Genomic DNA, 18,836 nt, shown 5'->3' with positions numbered 1-18,836 from the left:
CACCAGGGGGCGATACTCTGCCCATCTGGGGTGTTGCTCTGTTGCAACCAGAGCCATTCTAGCACCTGAGGCAGAGGCCATAGAGCCATCCTCAGTGCCCAGGCCAACTTTACTCCAATGGAGCCTTGGCTGCAGGAAGGGAAGAGAGAGACAGAGAGGAAGGAGAGGGGGAGGGGTGGAGAAGCAGATGGGCGCTTCCCCTGTGGGCCCTGGCCGGGAATCAAACCCGGGACTCCTGCACGCCAGGCTGATGCTCTACCACTGAGACAACTGACCAGGGCCCCAACACTTGATTGTTAGCTTGAATGGCTGGGTGAGGCGCCCCTCCTGCCTAGAGAAGCTTGGGTGTAGGGAAGTTTGCTTTGGCGCACTCCCCGTGTGCTGCTGGCAGCTGCTGCTCGTGGCGCAGGCGATTACTTGCACGCAGGTGGTTGCTGAGCTGCTCGGGGCCCAGGGCACGGGAGGCTGGGCTGCTTGTGGCCTGGCACGTGCGGGGCTGGGCTGTTCACAGCCGGCGCCAGAGGCTGAGGTGTTCGCGACCCAGTTTGCGTGGGGGCTGGGCTGTTCAGGGGCTTGGGCGGTGGCTCGTGGCTGGCCGGAAGCTGGGATGCTCCGGGCATGGCACACTGGCGTTTGCTGGTATGAGCTGATTCACCACAGACACACTCTTTCCTCGGCTTGAATGAATGTCCGAATGTCTAGGCCGCAGCCTAGCTACCTCCACACCCCTAGCTCTTCCCGACTCTCAGTTCCAAGTGAAAGCAGCCTTTGCTCAGGTTAGTGAGGAAGGCAGAGAGTTTCTTTGTCTGACTTATTTCCCTCAGGGTTGATTATATATTTAGCCAATTTTTCACTTGATCCTACCTTCGCCTTCAGGGTGTGAAACTCTCGGATGCTCCAAGAATAGGTTTTTCTGTCTCTGGTTGTTGAACTTGTTGAAATTTTGAGGAGATTTTTTGTTCCATGTCCTCATGGAGCCATTTCTATGATGTCACTCCTTGTGTACAATTCTTTTTGCCCATTGTTGGATTAAATTTGCTAATACTTTGTTGAGGAGTTTTGCATTTATGATCTTGAGAGATATTGGCTAGTAATGTTGTTCTCTTGTAATGTTTTTTTTTTTTTATCTGTTTTTGGGCTTTAGAGTAATACTTCCCTCATGGAATGAATTAGAAATGGAAAAGATTATGGCAGGGGTCCCCAAACTACGGCCCGCGGGCCGCATGCGGCCCCCTGAGGCCATTTATCAGGCCCCACCACACTTCCAGAAGGGGCACCTCTTTCATTGGTGGTCAGTGAGAGGAGCATAGTTTCCATTGAAATACTGGTCAGTTTGTTGATTTAAATTTACTTATTCTTTATTTTAAATATTGTATTTGTTCCCATTTTGTTTTTTTTTTTACTTTAAAATAAGATATGTGTAGTGTGCATAGGGATTTGTTCATAGTTTTTTTTATAGCCCAGCCCTCCAATGGTCTGAGGGACAGTGAACTGGCCCCCTGTGTAAAAAGTTTGGGGACCCCTGGATTATGGTATGGTGATATAATTTCTTCCTTACAATATTGGTATAATTTACTAGTGAAACCATCTAGTCCTGGTGCTTTCTTTTTTGCAGGTTTATTAATTATGAACTGAATTTTTAAAATAGTTATAGGCCTATTAGATTACCTATTTCTTCTTATGTGAGTTTTGGTCATTTGTATCTTTCAAGGAATTGGTTAATTTAATCTAAGTTATTTGTGAGCATACTGTTGTTCACAGTATTCCTTTATTCTCTTGGTAATGTCATGGGATCTGTAGTGATGACTCCTCTTTCTTTTCTAATATTGGTTATTTGTGTCTTTTCTCTTGGTTAGCCTGGCTAGAGATTTATAAATTATATTAATCTTTTTAAATAATCAGTTGAGTCATTTATTTTTATCCAGTTTGACAATCTCTGTCTTAACTGGTGTATTTAGGTCATCCACACTGTAAGTGATTATTGATATAGTTGTATTAATAGCTACTATGTTTTTAACTTTTTAAAATCATTGTACTTATACTTTGTTTATTCTTTTCCCTCTCTTTTTCTACATTCTCTGATTTTAATTTATCATTTTATATAATCCTATGTTTTTTTCTCTCTTAATATATTTGTTATGCTTCTCTTTTTAAATTCTTATGGTTTCCCTAGAGTTTGCAATATACATTTACAACTAACCTAAGTCTATCTGATATTTCACCTGTTGTTTAGGTACCTTATAACAACATAGTTTCAATTCTCTCTTCTGTCTCAGTTCCTTTAACAATGAATTAATTCACTTAATTAATATGCTTCAATCACTTACTACATTGTTACTGGTATTATTTTAAACAAATAGATACCTTTAAATCAATTAAAAATAAGAAATATTGAAGGCTTTATTTTACTTTTTTTCTTCAAACACTATTCCTTTATGTAGATATGTTCTTTTTTTTTTGTATTTTTCTGAAGTTGGAAACGGGAGGCAGTCAGACAGACTCCCACATGCACCCGACCGGGATCCACCCGGCATGCCCACCAGGGGGCGATGCTCTGCCCATCTGGGACATTGCTCTGTTGCAACCAGAGCCATTCTAGTGCCTGAGGCAGAGGCCACAGAATCATCCTCAGCGCCTGGGCCAACTTTGCTCCAATGGAGCCTTGGCTGCAGGAGGGGAAGAGAGAGACAGAGAGGAAGGAGAGGGGGAGGGGTGGAGAAGTAGATGAGCGCTTCTCCTGTGTGCCCTGGCTGGAGATAATGTTTCTGATGTGTAAATTTTCTTTTTATATCAGTTTCTTCACCTTAAAAAACATCTTAACATTTCTTGCAGAGTCCATTGGGGGCTTTGAATTCTCTCAGTTTTTGTTTGTCTAAGAAAGTTGTTTTTTTTCCTTCACTCTTGATGGATAATTTTACTGAATAAATTCTAGGTTGGTGGTTTTGTTTTTCAACACTTAAATATTGCACTTCATTTCCTTTTTCCTTGCATGATTTTTAATGAGAAGTTCACTGTAATTTTTTTTAATTTCTATTAATAATTTTTAGAGAGAGAGAGAGGCAGACAGACATTGATTTGTTGTTCCACTTATTTATGCCATCACTGGTTGATCCTTGTATGTGCCCTGATGGAGGATTGTACCTTTAACCTCAGCATGTTGGGATGATACTCTACCAACTGAGTTACCTGGCCAGGGTCTGACTTTAATTCTTATTCTTATTCCTCTGTTGATAAGGTGTTATTTTATCTGGCTTATTTGAAGACTTTCTATTTGTCTCTGTGATCTTGCAGTTCAATATGATCTATGTGTAAATTCTGGGGGTACTTTTCCTGCTTGTTGTTCTATAAACCTCCTAGATCTGTGATTTGGTGTCCTCACTAATTTTGGAAAATTTTCAGCCATTTTTACCTCAAATATTTTTCTACTCTGTTTTTTCTTTTTTCCTCTGGTATTCCATTTACACATGGCTAGATCTTTTGAAATTGTCCCACATTATTTTTTGGGGGAGATGTTCTGTTTTTTATTATTATCATTCTTTTTTCCCCCTCTCCATTCTGGTTTGGGAAATTTCTGTTGTCACATCTTCAAGCTCACTGATTCTTTTCTCAGCTGTGTTCAGTTTTCTGATGAGCCTATTTATTTCCATTTCAGTTTCAGTCTTTGGTGTAAAAAAACCCAAAAATCAAAATGAAACCAAAAATCCTAACTCAAATGTAACCCCCTGTAATGATGCCCAGAATTTCTAACTTTTCCTTTGATTCTTTCTTAGTGTTTTCATCTCTGCTGTTACCCACTTGTTTTTGTACATTGTCATTTTTCCCCCCATTAGAACCCTTAACATATTAATTATAGTTACTTTAACTTCTCTGTCTGTTAATTCCAAAGTCTGTGTCATGCCTGAGTCTGGTCTTTGATACAATGTCTTTGGGTACACTTGCCAAAAACAGTGCTATCTAAACATTCAAGTCCTTCAGTGGGATGTGGACATTACCCTTGGCCCCCATAGTCAGTATAGTACAGCACAGCCATCTCTGGTGTCAGACTGAGTTAATCCTGGCCCTCCACCTACCTGCTGTGTGACTTTGGGCAAACTGCTTCAGTCTTTGTGCCTCAATGATCTCATTGATAAAAATAACCCTCAAAATGGTCTTATAGAGACTAGATGAATATGTCTAGATCTATAAAAACAGGAAATGATATATAGTATGCCCTCAATAAATGTTAACTATTACTGTATTCAGTCCTCCTCCATCTTACACATATCATTCATGTGATGAGTTGGCAGCTTTCCCTCTTGGACTCATTTTTAGCTTTCCTGAACATAGGTACATAGCCACAGGCTCGGGGAAAGGGATGGTTTTTTTGGCCAGCTTTATAACCTAATTTCAACTGCTGTCATCTCAATTTAAATCCAACCTCAGACTTTTAAGGGTTTCGCTAGTTTACTGAGTCCAGCAAATAAGTCCTTGTGCCTACTGCCTACAGGGTGTGGTACAAGATGTACCTTTCTGGTTTGGCATTGGCTCTGCCGATAAACTCCCTCCTCTCCTGACTCACCCACCCTTCCCTAACATGAAATGATAGTCTTTGGCCATTACATTTCATGTAATTGTAGCATTTCATTTTGAACCACTGCCCAGAGACCTGTGGGCAGGAGGCATGTTTTAAGAAACCTAATAAACGAAGGGAAAATTAATGTGCAGAGTGAAAAGTAAATGGGCCAATACGATTCAGAGAAAAACCCCAAAGTGACTGCCTGCCTGCTAGACCAGGAATAGTTTTAGAATAAGTCAGTAATGTAAACAAGGTTAATGAAAACATTTCGCTTAGTAAATACGCGAGATTTGTGCTTTCTACCTTTCTCCCGGGTCTTGGCTTCATAAGAGGAATTTTATGACCCTCTTCTGGTGAATAAAGTATCTTGACCTAAGGTCAAGGTGGGTCAGCTTTTTGTTCCACTCGGTTCTCAGGTGACCAAAGCTACCTGGAGGCTGTGAACTAATTTAATTTTAGTTACTAGCTCCACTGAGAAAAGTAATGTACGTATCAAGTCTACACAAATGGGGGGCAGGTAGTGGGGGAGGCATGGCTCTCAGTTGGCCTATAAGCCCTCCTTTTACTTTGTTGACATTGTCCCTGGATGTGCCTTGGTGGGCTTGGCGTTTGTCCTGCTGCCTCTTTAACATAATTAATTAAGCAGCTCCCAGAGCAGCTAATCACATGGATGCAGTTTCACTCAATCGGCCACACCAGGCTCAGCAAGCGCTCCTGCCTGTGTCCTTCATGCGTGTTACTAATCAGTTAAAAACCTCTCCCTCCATTGATCTATCTGTCTAGCTGATGAATAGGAAGAACTGCTGGTTAGGAGCTGGTTTTGTTGGTGTCACTCCTCTTGAGGAATAAGCAGTGCCTTCTTTCTTAGGGCACTTGGTGTTTGACAAAGAGCGTTTGCACATCCAGGGGTGGAAAGAGCCTGGAACCGGCAGTTATAAACCTGGTTTGCATCCTGCCTTCACAGTTGCGAGTTCTGCAACGTGAAGCAAGTCATTTACATTTTCTGAGCCTTAGATTTTTGTGCAATAATTGGAGACCATCATTAGATAGCATCCTTATAGGGAAGTGTGAGGAGTATATTACAAAATGCCATGTGAAAATACTTTGTGAACAAAGAGTGCTATGTAAATATTAATTGTGATTAATCTTTTCAGCCATCTGAAAAGGTAACTGAGGCAATATATTTTTTTATTGATTTGAGAGAGAAACATCAGTTTGTTGTTTTACTTACCTATGCATCCATTGGTTGATAACCTGTTTGTGCCCTGACCGGGGATCAAACCTGCAACCTGGGTGTGTCAGGACAATGCTCCAACCAACTAAGCTACCTAGCAAGAGCCTAAAGGCAAATATTTTTATTCCCATTAAGAAAGGAGAAAACTGAACATAGTGAGCTCTCACTGGGCCCTGCCCACATGCCATTCTTTGATGTGGAGAGGTACTGAAGATGGTTCTCCTATTCTGGGTCAGCTTCTCAGGTCTCCCCGTGTGAGGATAGCCTTTGACCCCAGGGCAGGCCAAATGTGCCGGAGAGCTGGCATTTCGGGAGTGATCCGCAATGAGTGAGGGACAGAATGAGGTAGGTAAATACCCCAGCTTTCTCATCCCTTGCTGGGACAATTCTCAGTTGAGTTTTACTTGATTTTCAGAGAGTTCTGGGTATAGTGGGAGGGCGAACCTAGCCGCAGTGCCCCCGAGCTGTGAACAGTTCACTGATGAGCTCTGACCTCTTTCTCATCTCCACTAACTTGGTGTGCCTCCTGAGGTCACCCTACTGCCACCATCACCTCCAGTAGGACACTTGCACCAGGGTCATTGTCTCACATCTGACTTGGAGAGACTTCAAATAAGAGAAATTCTTAGGAGTTTAAAGATTCATGCATAGTCACCTAGCCCTTGAAAGGGGGGTGGGTTATAAGCCCTTCTTTCTGAAATAAACTACCATTGTGTTATGGGATTACATGTGCAGGACCCCCACCACCATACTTCATTTAATATTTATGGAAAACATAGTGATTAATAAGAATAAAAGCACCCTAACCCTTTTCTCCTTCCTCCTTAAATTTATTAAGTGTATTTTGAAAAAGACAGGCAGATGTACAAATATTTTGGTAATAGATAAAAGTTCATTAGCCATAAAAATGAGATTTGAGAGGCAAGACTGGAGAATGGTATTAAAATTTTTTTAAAATCTGAAATCATAAATTTTAAAAAATCTTTATTGTAAAAAGAACAATAAAAGAACGGCATTTCTTTGGGAAGATGGCCTGAAGTTAATCAAAAAAGAGAAGTGACTAAACCATTTGAATTTTTGTTTCTGTTTTATTTATTTTTTCCTTCAGAAAGAACAGTCTTCCAATGATAAAATTTGGCACTCGCTTGCTTAAGATTAAACTGACACTTAAACTTGGGGAGGAGCAAAGAGAGGTCATTTAGCAGCTCACAATGCATTCCTGTCTCAGGCTTAGATACTGTTCAAATTCAAGTGGTGAAAAAAACAGAAGATAGGATAATAGAATTATTTCAATAATTATCATCTTACTAGGAAGACTTGGAGAAGTGCCAGAAGTTCTGACCCATGAATCTACAACATGGGAGACCGTGAATAAATCCATCTGAATTTTGTTCTAAATTTCTGAAAAAGAAAATTCTCAAATGGATTATTAAGAGACAGTACTTAAATAGTTAGAAAAAAGAAATTGGTCATCGCTAGCAACCAACAAAGATTTGCCAAGACTGATTATTATGATTAACCATATTTTCGATTTGTGACTGCATTATCTGATGTGAATCAGGGCGTGTTTTTGAAGAGGGAATATTGCTATGTGCAAGAGCGAATGTTCACTCATAGCTTTGTGTTGATTGGCAGGTTTGATTTTGATGTGTGCCTTTAATGAAGAAATGTCAACTCTGTGGCCTTCTCACCTGGTGAACTTGAAACTCCTTATACATGTCCTTGTTCAAAGCAGGACTGATATTTTTGTTGACATTTAGTTTCGATGTCGGGCCTGGGTTCATATACTGACTCTAACACTTCCTTGGTCAATCATGAAACTCTGAGATTCTTCAGCCACAAAATAAGGAGATGACATTTTGTAGTGTTCTCTTGATGGCTACTTGAAATAAAGTACGTCAAAGAATTTGTATATATTGCAAAGCCTTAGATCAGATCAATGATCATTATTATGACATGTTAGCAAAGCAGTGTTTAAATCACCAAGTGTTATGAGAAAAACCAAAGTCCAGAACCCATCTCTGCTTCCTTGCCTGTGTCAGAGTAAAAGCAAAAAAAAACCCAATTCATTTTTTAGATAAGGTCCAAAATTATTGACCTGTTTGCCTTACGGAGATGAAGCCTGTGCAAGGGGTCAGCAAATGCTAGCCCATGGGCTGAATGCTCTACAGAAAGTTTGATTAGAGACCAGACACGCCCACTGGGTGAGTGACATCGGCTGTCAGGTAGTTGTGAAAGAGGTCTATGGCTTACAAAGCAAAGAATATTTACTATCTGGCCCTTTATTTAAAAAAAATGGCAACTCCTGAACTACTACACTAAAAAGAAATGTGATATAGCCATATATAGTCATATTTAGGGAGGATGTATTTAAGCAAAGATAAGGACATTCTGGAGTTTACAAATTGCAGGAATCAGAATGGAAGTCCAAACATTATGGGCAGCACGCACATTTTATCTAAGATAGTCACAGGAGAGTTATTAATTTTTGTAAGCTTATGGCCAGAGAGCATAATGCAAAGAATCATGACTCTGGACCATGGATTTGAAAACGTCCTTAGGGTTGGAATTCAAGGAGTTGATCTGAAGGACCATTTGGAGAGAAGGATTGCAAAGAGAGCCTGTGCTCTGGGTGCTTCCTGGCTAAGATTTTGCTTCTTAGTTTTCATGAAAGTTCTGGACCAGTGTTCTTACCACTCTAATAATTTGGGAGAGCTTAGGAAATCCTCTCTGCAGCTTCCAGAAGCGACAAACTTTATGCTGCCGAAAAAAAAAAAGTATAACTTGCAATAATAGTTGCTTTGTGCTAACAGCCTGGCGTCCTAAACTTTGTGTCGCAGTTTGGCTTAGTCATATTTGAGACAGGCAACTGCCTTTACGAAAGTAGCAACAGAAGTCATCCTTTGCCCCAAATTTACACTGAACCTTCATTAAGAAGTTTCAAAAGAATTTGACGCATTTCCAAGAGCATTGCCAAACAAGCAGACCACTCTGATTTCTGATTCATTGGTCAAGGGTAAATGAAGGCATAAAGAAATATTTCCTAAGATTTTAGAACTGGCCAGAGATGGTGAAGGTCTGGATAATGCTGGGAGCTTAGTCATTGTTACATTTTAGTGGTGGATTCTGCTTATAAGTTAGAGGCAGTAGGTCACTAAATTATAACAAAAACTCGTTGAATTTTTAATGTATTTTTTTGGGGGGTGGGTAAGTCTTTGATTCATTTGTTAAGTCTGGGTTACGAATAAGATAGTTTCTGTAGGTTTGAAAATGTCTGAGTATTTATATGCATTTAAAGGTAAAAATTAGTACTATGTTAAAGCAAACATCTAAGTTGCACGTAACAGGTAAATGTACCTGTCTGTTCCAACTTACATACAAATACAACTTAAGAACAAACCTGCAGAACCTGTTTTGTTTGTAACATGGGGACTGCCTGTATATCATTTTGTGCTGGTGAAAACAAATTAGGTCTAGGGATGCCCATCCACACCACTTAAAAAAATATTTTTATATGTTCATTTTAAATAAGAGAGAGAGAGAGAGAGAGAGAGAGTAGGGGGAAGGCGCAGGAAGCATCAACTCCCATATGTGCCTTGACCAGGCAAGCCCAGGGTTTTGAACCGGCAACCTCAGCATTTCCAGGTCGACACTTTATCCACTGCGCCAGCACAGGTCAGGCCTCCACACCACTTTTTTATGTGGGGGATGCACTGAGTTGCATTGGGGGAGCAGGGCAGCTTTTGAAGGAGTCTGTACAAAGCGACATTAGCCTAGGTCTGGAAACTTGTGGGAATTTAAAGGGAATGTAAGTCAAGTCTAGATAACATTAAACCAAACCATAGAATTTCAGAGTATGAAACATCTGCGATGATTTATGCCAGATGTCTTCCCATTATAACCCATTTTGTAGGTGGAAAGACTGAGGACAACAAAGCGATTGTGTGTAGTCATGTATCCAGTTTCCGGAAGAGCACAGATTGGAACCTGACCTTGCAGTTTAGCACTGTTTCCCCCGCACAGAATTCCTCACTCAGCTAATTGACAGGAGTGTGCCTGGGAAGGAATTCAGTTAATGGGGTATGAACTGACAGAACCATTTTGTATGGAGACAGCATGGCCAATGCTGAGCAGGCCTGAGACTGAGCACCGAGGTAGTGAGTTTGAAACAGATCCAAAAGGGACAGTATTGCCATGTCAGAAGCAACGCAGACAGCTTTATGCCAGCGACTGACTGGAAATAGAATTAGTCACTTTAATTAGCAAATTCTTAACAGGCTAAAGGCGAAATCGAAGGCTAATAAACATGGATGACATCCTAGAACCTGTCAAAATCCTGCCAGGAACGTGGCCAGCCAAGCTCCTGACAGGCTGACAGGATTTACTGGGTTAGCTTGTTAAAGGACATGAACATTTTAGGGACTGATTTTTAAATGGAAGAAAAGAGATAATAATAATGACGAAGTTTGGAATCTCTGGGTGTATGTGTGTGTGTGTGTGTGTGTGTGTGTGTGTGTGTGTGTAGGGAGGTTGGAGTATAATAATCATTTAACTTATCAACCTTATTAGAGGCAAAAAAAAAATAACTTCACCTGCATTTACAAATGGTGGTGAGCCTGTCTATCCTGTGTAGGAAGGTTTCTGGTGTCTGCCAAGATGGCTTCTCCTTCCCCAAATTAATCCTGGAGAGAAGAATATAAATGAACAGAAGAGAAGCAGGAGCACCGAGAATAAATAAAACCAACTGTCAAACCAACTTTGAGAAAGCCCTGAGGGAACAGAGACCATCTCTATCTGTGCAGGTACAGGTCAGATGCAGCCAGAGGGGGAAGGTGTCCCGAGTGGGTTAGTAAAGCTTCTTCCATTCTCTCCTTGTCTTTCTCTGCCTCCTTGACTGTGGAGAGGACCCCAGGTGACTACAGGGCAGCAGAAAAGCATTGCTCGGGAAGGGGTTCATGAAAATAGGGGTTGACTGACCAGCTGAACCTTCCTGCAATCCCATAGAGCTCATAGATTAAAATCTAGAAAACACTCTCCTCCTTCATACATCTTCTTGAGGTTTAAGGTAGAGTCCTGACCAGTGAAGTTGCCTGAAAAATCAGCTACAGATCAGACTAATTCCCAGCAGTGTGATGGTACCTGGGCTTTCTACACGGAGGGTCATTCCTTTTTCTTTAACTCATCCACTTATGGACAGAGTAGGCACTATCCTTAGGAAACAGAGCTCCCAGGCTAAAATAACTAAACATCAGAGGGTGGACTAAGCATGTGAAATAACTGAGATAAAAATACTTAAGCCTAGAAGGGAATAAATATATTAGCTACTTAAGACAAAATAATAATAATAATAATAATAATAATAACAACAACAAGGTGGAAATATAAAATATATAAATTTAAATGAAGAAAAATACTGGGGAGAAGTAGGAAGATGGATGCAACTGAAAAATAAATTGATGATCTCGAAGAATAAATTGAAAAATACTTCCAGAAGGCAGCAGGAATATGTAAAGAAATAGAAAACAAACATGTAAGCAAATATAAAGAGCTAATAAGGATAGCAGCTAGAAGGACAAGTGCCAATGTCTGGTAATAGGACACTTGCCCTGGCTGGTTGGATCAGCAGTAGAACGTCAGCCCAGCATGTGGATGTCCCAGGTTCAATTCCTGGTTAGGGCACACAGGAGAAGTGCCCATCTGCTTCTCCACTTCTCCTCTTTTCCCTCTTCTCTCTCTCTTTCTCTCCTGCAGCCATGGCTCTGTTGGAGCAAGTTGGCCCTGGGCACTGAGGATGGTTACATGGCCTTGCCTCAGGTGCTAAAATAGCTCATTTGCTGAACAACAGAGCAATGCCCCAGATGGGCAGAGCATCGCCCACATGGGGTTTGCCAGGTGGATCCCTGTCACGGCACATGCGGGAGTCTGTCTCTTCCTCCTTGCTTCTCACTTAAGAAAGACAAAAATAGGACACCCAGAAGAACAGTGAAGATACATGAAGGAAATAAGCTGAAGAAATACTGAGACAAATTACTCACACTTAAGAAAGGGGAAAGGGGGAAGACCTCAGTCTGAAAGGGCTAATGGATTGCCAAACAAGAAAAAAAGGAAAATCCGCACCTGCATATATTATGATAATATCTAAGAACATGAAGTACAAAGGAAAGAATTCTACAAGCTTCCAGAGAGAAAGGGAAGGTCATCTAAAATTAGACATGAATCACATAAATCAGTGGTCCCCAATCCCCAGGCCGCGGACTGGTACCGGTCTGCAGAGAAAGAATAAATAACTTACATTATTTCTGTTTTATTTATATTTAAGTCTGAATGATGTTTTATTTTTAAAGAGTGACCAGATTCCCTCTGTTACATCTGTCTAAGACTCACTCTTGACGCTTGTCTCGGTCACGTGTTACATTTATCCGTCCCACCCTAAAGGCCAGTCCGTGAAAATATTTTCTGACATTAAACCGGTCCATGGCCCAAAAAAGGCTGGGGACCACTGACATAAATATCAGACTTTTCAATGGCCACACAATGTGAGAACACAGTGAAGTCATATTTTTGAAATATTGAAGGAAAAGAACTTTGAATATGGAGTTTTACATCTAGCACAATTGCCATTCCACCATGAGGGGTAATAAAAATCTCCCAGGCATATGAGGCCTCAGAGAGTTTGTCTTATAAAAGCACACACTGAAATATTTTTGGGAAAAGCCCTCATTTCAGAGGAGAAATACATTTAGGAGATTGTGCAAGAGATATGTTGAAAGGAAGAATGATTAAGTATCTTGGGACTTCAGACAATATTGACGTGGGTATGGATAGCAGGACTCTAAGGGGCCATGTGACTCTGCAAGAGGACTGCTCTATTTGGGAAAAAGTTTCAGATCTTGATAGGCTAATTTTATTGGTTTTCTAGGACAGCCATAACAAAGCAGAAGCAACTGGATGCTTAAACAACAGAAATTATTTTTCTCACAATTCTGGAGACCAGATCTGTCAGCAGATTTGGTTTCTTCTGAGACCTTTCTCCTTGGCTTGCCGATGGTTACCTTTTCCCTGTGTCCTCACAGGGTCTTTCCTTTGTGTGCAAGCGTGTCTGTAACCTAATCTCCTCTTTTTCTAAGGACACCACTCAGACTGGATAAGGGCTCACTCTAGTGACTTCATTTTACTTTAATTACCTCATTAAAGACTCTACCTCCATATACAGTCACATTGTGAGGAATTAGGGGTTAGGGCATCCACATATGAGTTTTGGGTACTTACAATTTAGCCCTTAATACTGCTATTCTAGTATCTACCCATAAGCACACCAGACAGTGATTGTTCTGATTGGTGATATCATGGCCAATACCAGTTGCTATATATTTTCAACATCACCTCTCTATATATCATGTTTAAAAAATAAATAAGGGCAAATAATTATGTGTATGGGTTAAGAACTATCACATAAGAACAAAAATAGAATGTATGACTTTTAAATCAGAAGAAAAAGTAAATTGATCTAGTCAATAAAAAACAGAAAGGCAAAATAGAGGCCAAAAAATGCAGCAAATAGAAAATATAAAATCAAAGAGCAAATATAATTTTTTAAAATTATATTAAATGTAAACAGGTAAAACACATTTATTGAAAGAGACTTTCTTAGTAGATTTTATAAGCTGCAACAGTAGATTGAATTCAAAAGATACATTAAGCCTGACCTAGGATGGCACAGTGGATAAAGCATTGACCTGGAATGCTGAAATCACTGGCTTGAAACCTTGGGCTTGTCTGGTCAAGGCACATATGGGAGTTGATGCTTCCTGCTCCCCTGCTTCCAATCTATCTCTCTCTAAAATAAATAAAGTCTTAAAAAAAAGATATATTTAAACAAAGACACAAAGGTAAAAAATGAAGTCAAAAGGACATCTGGGAATATGAATTGAAAGAAATCTGGAGTAGACATCTTAATAACTCACAAAATAAAACAAAAGGGACAAAGAAAGATGATGTTATATAAATATATATGAATATATAAGTAAATAAAGCAATAAGACTGAAAGTGATAGCTATTTGGATCCATTATGCACCTAATAACACAAGTACAAATAATATCAAGCATCAACAAGTAGAATTTCATGAAGAAATAGATAAATCATCAGATGCAGCTGGAGAATTTATACACACTTTTTAAAAGCTTATAGATCAAGCACCTGAACACACACAAATGGCAACAGAATCAAAGATCTGAACAGTACAGTGTGTCCATAAAGTCATGGTGCACTTTTGACCGGTCACAGGAAAGCAACAAAAGATGATAGAAATGTGAAATCTGCACCAAATAAAGGGAAACTCTCCCAGTTTATACCTATTCAGTGCAGTGCGATGTGGGCTCACACACAGATTTTTTAGGGCTCCTTAGGTAGCTATCCCGTATAGCCTGTACAGACTCGTCACTGACTGATGGCCTACCAGAACCGGGTTTCTCCACCAAACTGCTGGTTTCCCTCAACTGCTTATCCCACCGAGTAATGTTATTGCAATGTGGTGGCGCTTCATTATAAACGTGCCGATATTCACGTTGCATTTTGGTCATGGATTCAAATTTACCAAGCCACAGAACACACTAAACTTTCCTCTGTACCATCCACATCTCGACTGGCATGGCCGTGGGCTGCTCCACTGTATACATTGTGTTACATCATTATCTGCGCATGCGCACATGCTGCCATGTCATCCTACAGAAACTGGGAGGGTTTTCCTTTTTTTTTTTTTTTTTTTTTATTTATTCATTTTAGAGAGGAGAGAGAAAGGGAGAGAGAGACAGAGAGAGAAGGTGGGGAGGAGCTGGAAGCATCAACTCCCACATGTGCCTTTTTTTTTTTTTTTTTTTTTAGAGCTAGACCTTTTTTTTTTTAAAATTTTTTTTTTATTTATTCATTTTAGAGAGGAGAGAGAGAGAGAGAGACAGAGAGGAGAGAGAGACAGGGGGGAGGAGCTGGAAGCATCAACTCCCATATGTGCCTTGACCAGGCAAGCCCAGGGTTTCGAACTGGCAACCTCAGCATTTCCAGGTCGACGCTTTATCCACTGCACCACCACAGGTCAGGCTCCCACATGTGCCTTGACCAGGCAAACCCAGGGTTTCGAACCGGCGACCTCAGCATTTCCAGGTCGACGCTTTATCCACTGTGCCACCACAGGTCAGGCCGAAGGTTTTCCTTTTATTTGGTGCAGACTTCACATTTCTATCATCTTTTGTTGCTTTCCTGTGACCGGTCAAAAGGGCACCATGACTTTACGGACACACTGTATAATACCTTGGTCAGCAAACTGTGGCTCACGAGCCACATGTGGCTCTTTGGCCCCTGAGTGTGGCTCTTCCACAAAATACCATGTGCAGGCACTACCTTGATAAGGAGTGTACCTACCTATATAGTTTAAGTTTAAAAAATTTGGCACTCAAAGAAATTTCAATCATTGTATTGTTGATATTTGGCTCTGTTGACTAATGAGTTTGCTGACTACTGGTATAATACAATAAATAAGCTCATACTAATATATAGAACTATATGTATGAATTTCTACATTCAACAGCAAATATACATTATTTATAAGCACACATGATACATTTACAAAAATAGACTCTAAGTCAATTTTATTGCCTAAATTTTCTGCCCATATGTTCTCTGAATTTTATATGCAATAAAATGAAACATTAATTACCAAAACAAAGTCAAATATATGTCATATATTTGGAAGCTACACATTTTACAACAATCTATATGCTAAAAATGAAAACATTGCATAACAAAATTTCTGGATGCAGTTAAGCGACAAAAAATCTATAACTTTAAAAATAACATGAAACTACAAAGATTAAAAGTAAATGAGCTAAGTTCTCAGCTCATGCAATTGGGAAAGTAGCAGGGAACAAACTCAAACTAGAAAGAAAGAAACAAAGATAAAAGTAGAAAGTCAACAAGTGAACTTGACTCAAAGGAACAGCTGAGCTTAAGCCAGCTGTAAATCAAGCAAGTCAAGAACAAAGGAACAATAGTGGAGATGAACAAATCTAAAAGCTGTTTCTTTGAAAAGACTAACAAAGTAAATCTCTGATAGGATTAATTCAGAAAAAGAAGCAAATAAGACTTTATGAATAAGTGATATAACTAGAGATACAACCGATATCTTTTTTCACCATGAGATTGAGGAGCAGTCTTAGCAGCAGAAAATGTGACTATTGTATATGTATGTAGGATAAAAATCACAACTATAAGTACTCATTTCCACCACATGAACAAACTATTGAACTAATTGAAACTGTCTGCATGCTATTTGTAGGGAACTCTCAGCACTGTTTAGTGAAATAGATAATAAAGAACATTGGTTGGTTGTACAGTCTATGTTACACATTGTGCTAAGTCCTTTCGATGTGTTTTCTAATTTGATATTCACAACAATCCTGCAGAGTAGGTTTATGACCCTCACTTTACCAATGAAGCAAATGAAATTTATAAAGTTTAGTTAACTTGTTCAAAGTATTAGAGGTAACGTGGCAGAACTGGGATGTGACATCTGGCATACCATCAACCGAGGCTTCATTCTTAACCACAATGACTCGAGATGACATTGAATGAAAGCAATGATTTATGTTTTACTTCATAGGAAATAGAATGAAGTGGTCTAGTGGATTTTTCAGAGTCTTTAAAAAAAATTTTTTTTTCTGAAGTGAGAAGTGGGAAGGCAGGCAGAAAGACAGACTCCCACATGCACTTGACCAAGATCTACTCGGCATGTCCACTAGGGGGTGATGCTCTGCCCATCTGGGTGTTGCTCCATTGCAACCGGAGCCATTTTAGTGCCTGAGGCAGAGGCCATGGAGCCATCCTCAGCGCCCAGGGCCAACTTTGCTCCAATGGAGCCTTGGCTGCCAGAGGGGAAGAGAGAGAGAAAGAGAGAGGAAGAAGAGGAGGAGGGGTGGAGAAGCATATGGTAGCTTCTCCTGTGTGCCCTGGCTGGGAATCAAACCTGGGACATCCACAAGCTGGGCCAATGCTCTACTGCTGAGCCAACCGGCCAGGGCCTCCACAGTCTTTATTTCTCTCTATTGTCAGTCTTTATGGAGGGGACAAAGGTGTTAAGAATAACTTAGGAAGATACAGTCTGGAAAAATTTTTTCAAGATGACCAAATCCATGATCATGAGCAAATCATCTTTAGAAAGTGTCTGAGTTGTGAGACTCTTCCATGGAAGTGTATTTTGCCTCTGATTATTCTCTGATCATACTAACTTTTGATTGCTACTGGGCAGGATGTTGCCAGAAAGTCAGGAAAGATGGTCCTTTGTCCCTTCCTCTGAGTTTCCTTTATTCTCTTGGTGGTACAGGAGGCCACCAGGGAATGAGACTGGCCTGTAGACTGGGTTCCTCTAGACAGGGCATCCCTCCCAGGATTTTGTCCTTCCAAGGACAATGTTGCAGAATCTACCACAAGAAGGCAGCTCTAGTGTCTCTCTTTTTAGGTGTCCTTCCATTTTCAAATAAGTGTAATTTTCAAATCTGCATTTCAAAAAACCCCCTTTTTTTTTCAGGAATGCTTTTGTACTTAACACCTCTGTGAACTCTGTGACCTCTCTCATCTGGAAGGTCTATTCAGAGGTGGCTGAGCAGGCAGCCAGATCCTGCCTACGAAACCTATCATTTCTGCATTTTAAATGCTTCCCCTCCCTGAAAGCTGAAATCAAATGTTCAGAGGCATTTGGATTAGACTTGAACTGCTTAATCAAATCTTATTCACTTCTCCACACACAGACATTATCTCTAAACCAGGAAAGGGTGTTCGCTGGAACCCAGGGAATCAACCGAAGGTTGGGGGGGTGGTTGGACTTAATGTTCCAAGTTCGAGTTAGGTGCAGCTCACTGTTTTGAAAGTATGAGATTGTTGTAGTGTTGGCTAACAAAGACTATTGTTTGGAGTGTTCTCAATGGGCATTTTCCCATAGGAAAGCTCTTCCTGTAGTTCTGTCCCAAGTAAAACCTTTTTTGAGATTAATCGTCAAGTTCAAACATGTGGTGATATTCAGTTTCTAACATGGTCACAATATGTGGTTTGTGTGCAGATGTAGGTACACTCTCTTAAAGCATTGATTTAAGATTTAAAAATTTACTGAGTTTAATGGATATTTACTATTTTTGTCTGCTTGGTACCTCTATTATACTTTGGGGGAATTGTCTTCCCTGATTGTACCTGGCCTTGTGGTCAGGAGCAGTGTTTGTTATCCTCACCCGCTACCCCCCGCCCCAACCCTGGACCTAGACACTGCAATGGGTAATAATCCAGACTGGGCCAATTATATGACCAATTAAGGATGAGACTATGACTCTAACAGAGTCAAGTTAATTCAATTTGGGTAAAACAAAATACACAGTTTAGCTGTGTTTTGGTGGATTCTTTGAAAATGGCCATATACTGATCTTTATTGGGACAAGGGACATGATTATGATAAAAAAAAAAAAAAACAGGAGCTATGAATGAGTCCTTCCCAGCTTTGCCCTGAGACTCATCACAGACTTTCTGAGAGTCCGTTTCCTTAGCCATTCAAAAAGGGATAATGGCACCTGTTCTGGACACCAGGCTCTTAGGAGAGTAAAAATCAACCAGTGAACAAGAGATTATTTTGAAAGCCATCAGATGCTAGATTGGGAAGTGGGGTGCTGTTGAGGAAAGATGTTAAGGCTTTAGATTAGGTAGATCTGTGTTCAAGTTTCACCTGGAAAATATTGGGGTCAAATTGCTTAACCTGTTTGAGTTTTAGTGTTCTTATTTCTGGACAGACATAAAAGCACCTATTTCAGGTGATACGAGGCTTCAACACATGTCATTTTGGGGTAGAATCACCATCTTGTCTTTTGGAAGACTTGGTAAAAGTTTTATGCCTGTTTGTTTCATGCCTCTTTTCTTTGGTAGTTTTAACTAAAAGTATGCACAGAAAGCTCTGGCCGGGTAGCACAGCTGGTTAGAACACCATCCCCATATGCTCAGAGTGCAGGTTTGATCCCGG

Source organism: Saccopteryx bilineata, chromosome 1 (genome assembly GCF_036850765.1).
Source record: "Saccopteryx bilineata isolate mSacBil1 chromosome 1, mSacBil1_pri_phased_curated, whole genome shotgun sequence".
Lineage (NCBI taxonomy): Eukaryota > Metazoa > Chordata > Mammalia > Chiroptera > Emballonuridae > Saccopteryx > Saccopteryx bilineata.
The sequence above is the reverse complement of the archived record's forward strand: the minus strand, read 5'-3'. Positions refer to the sequence as shown.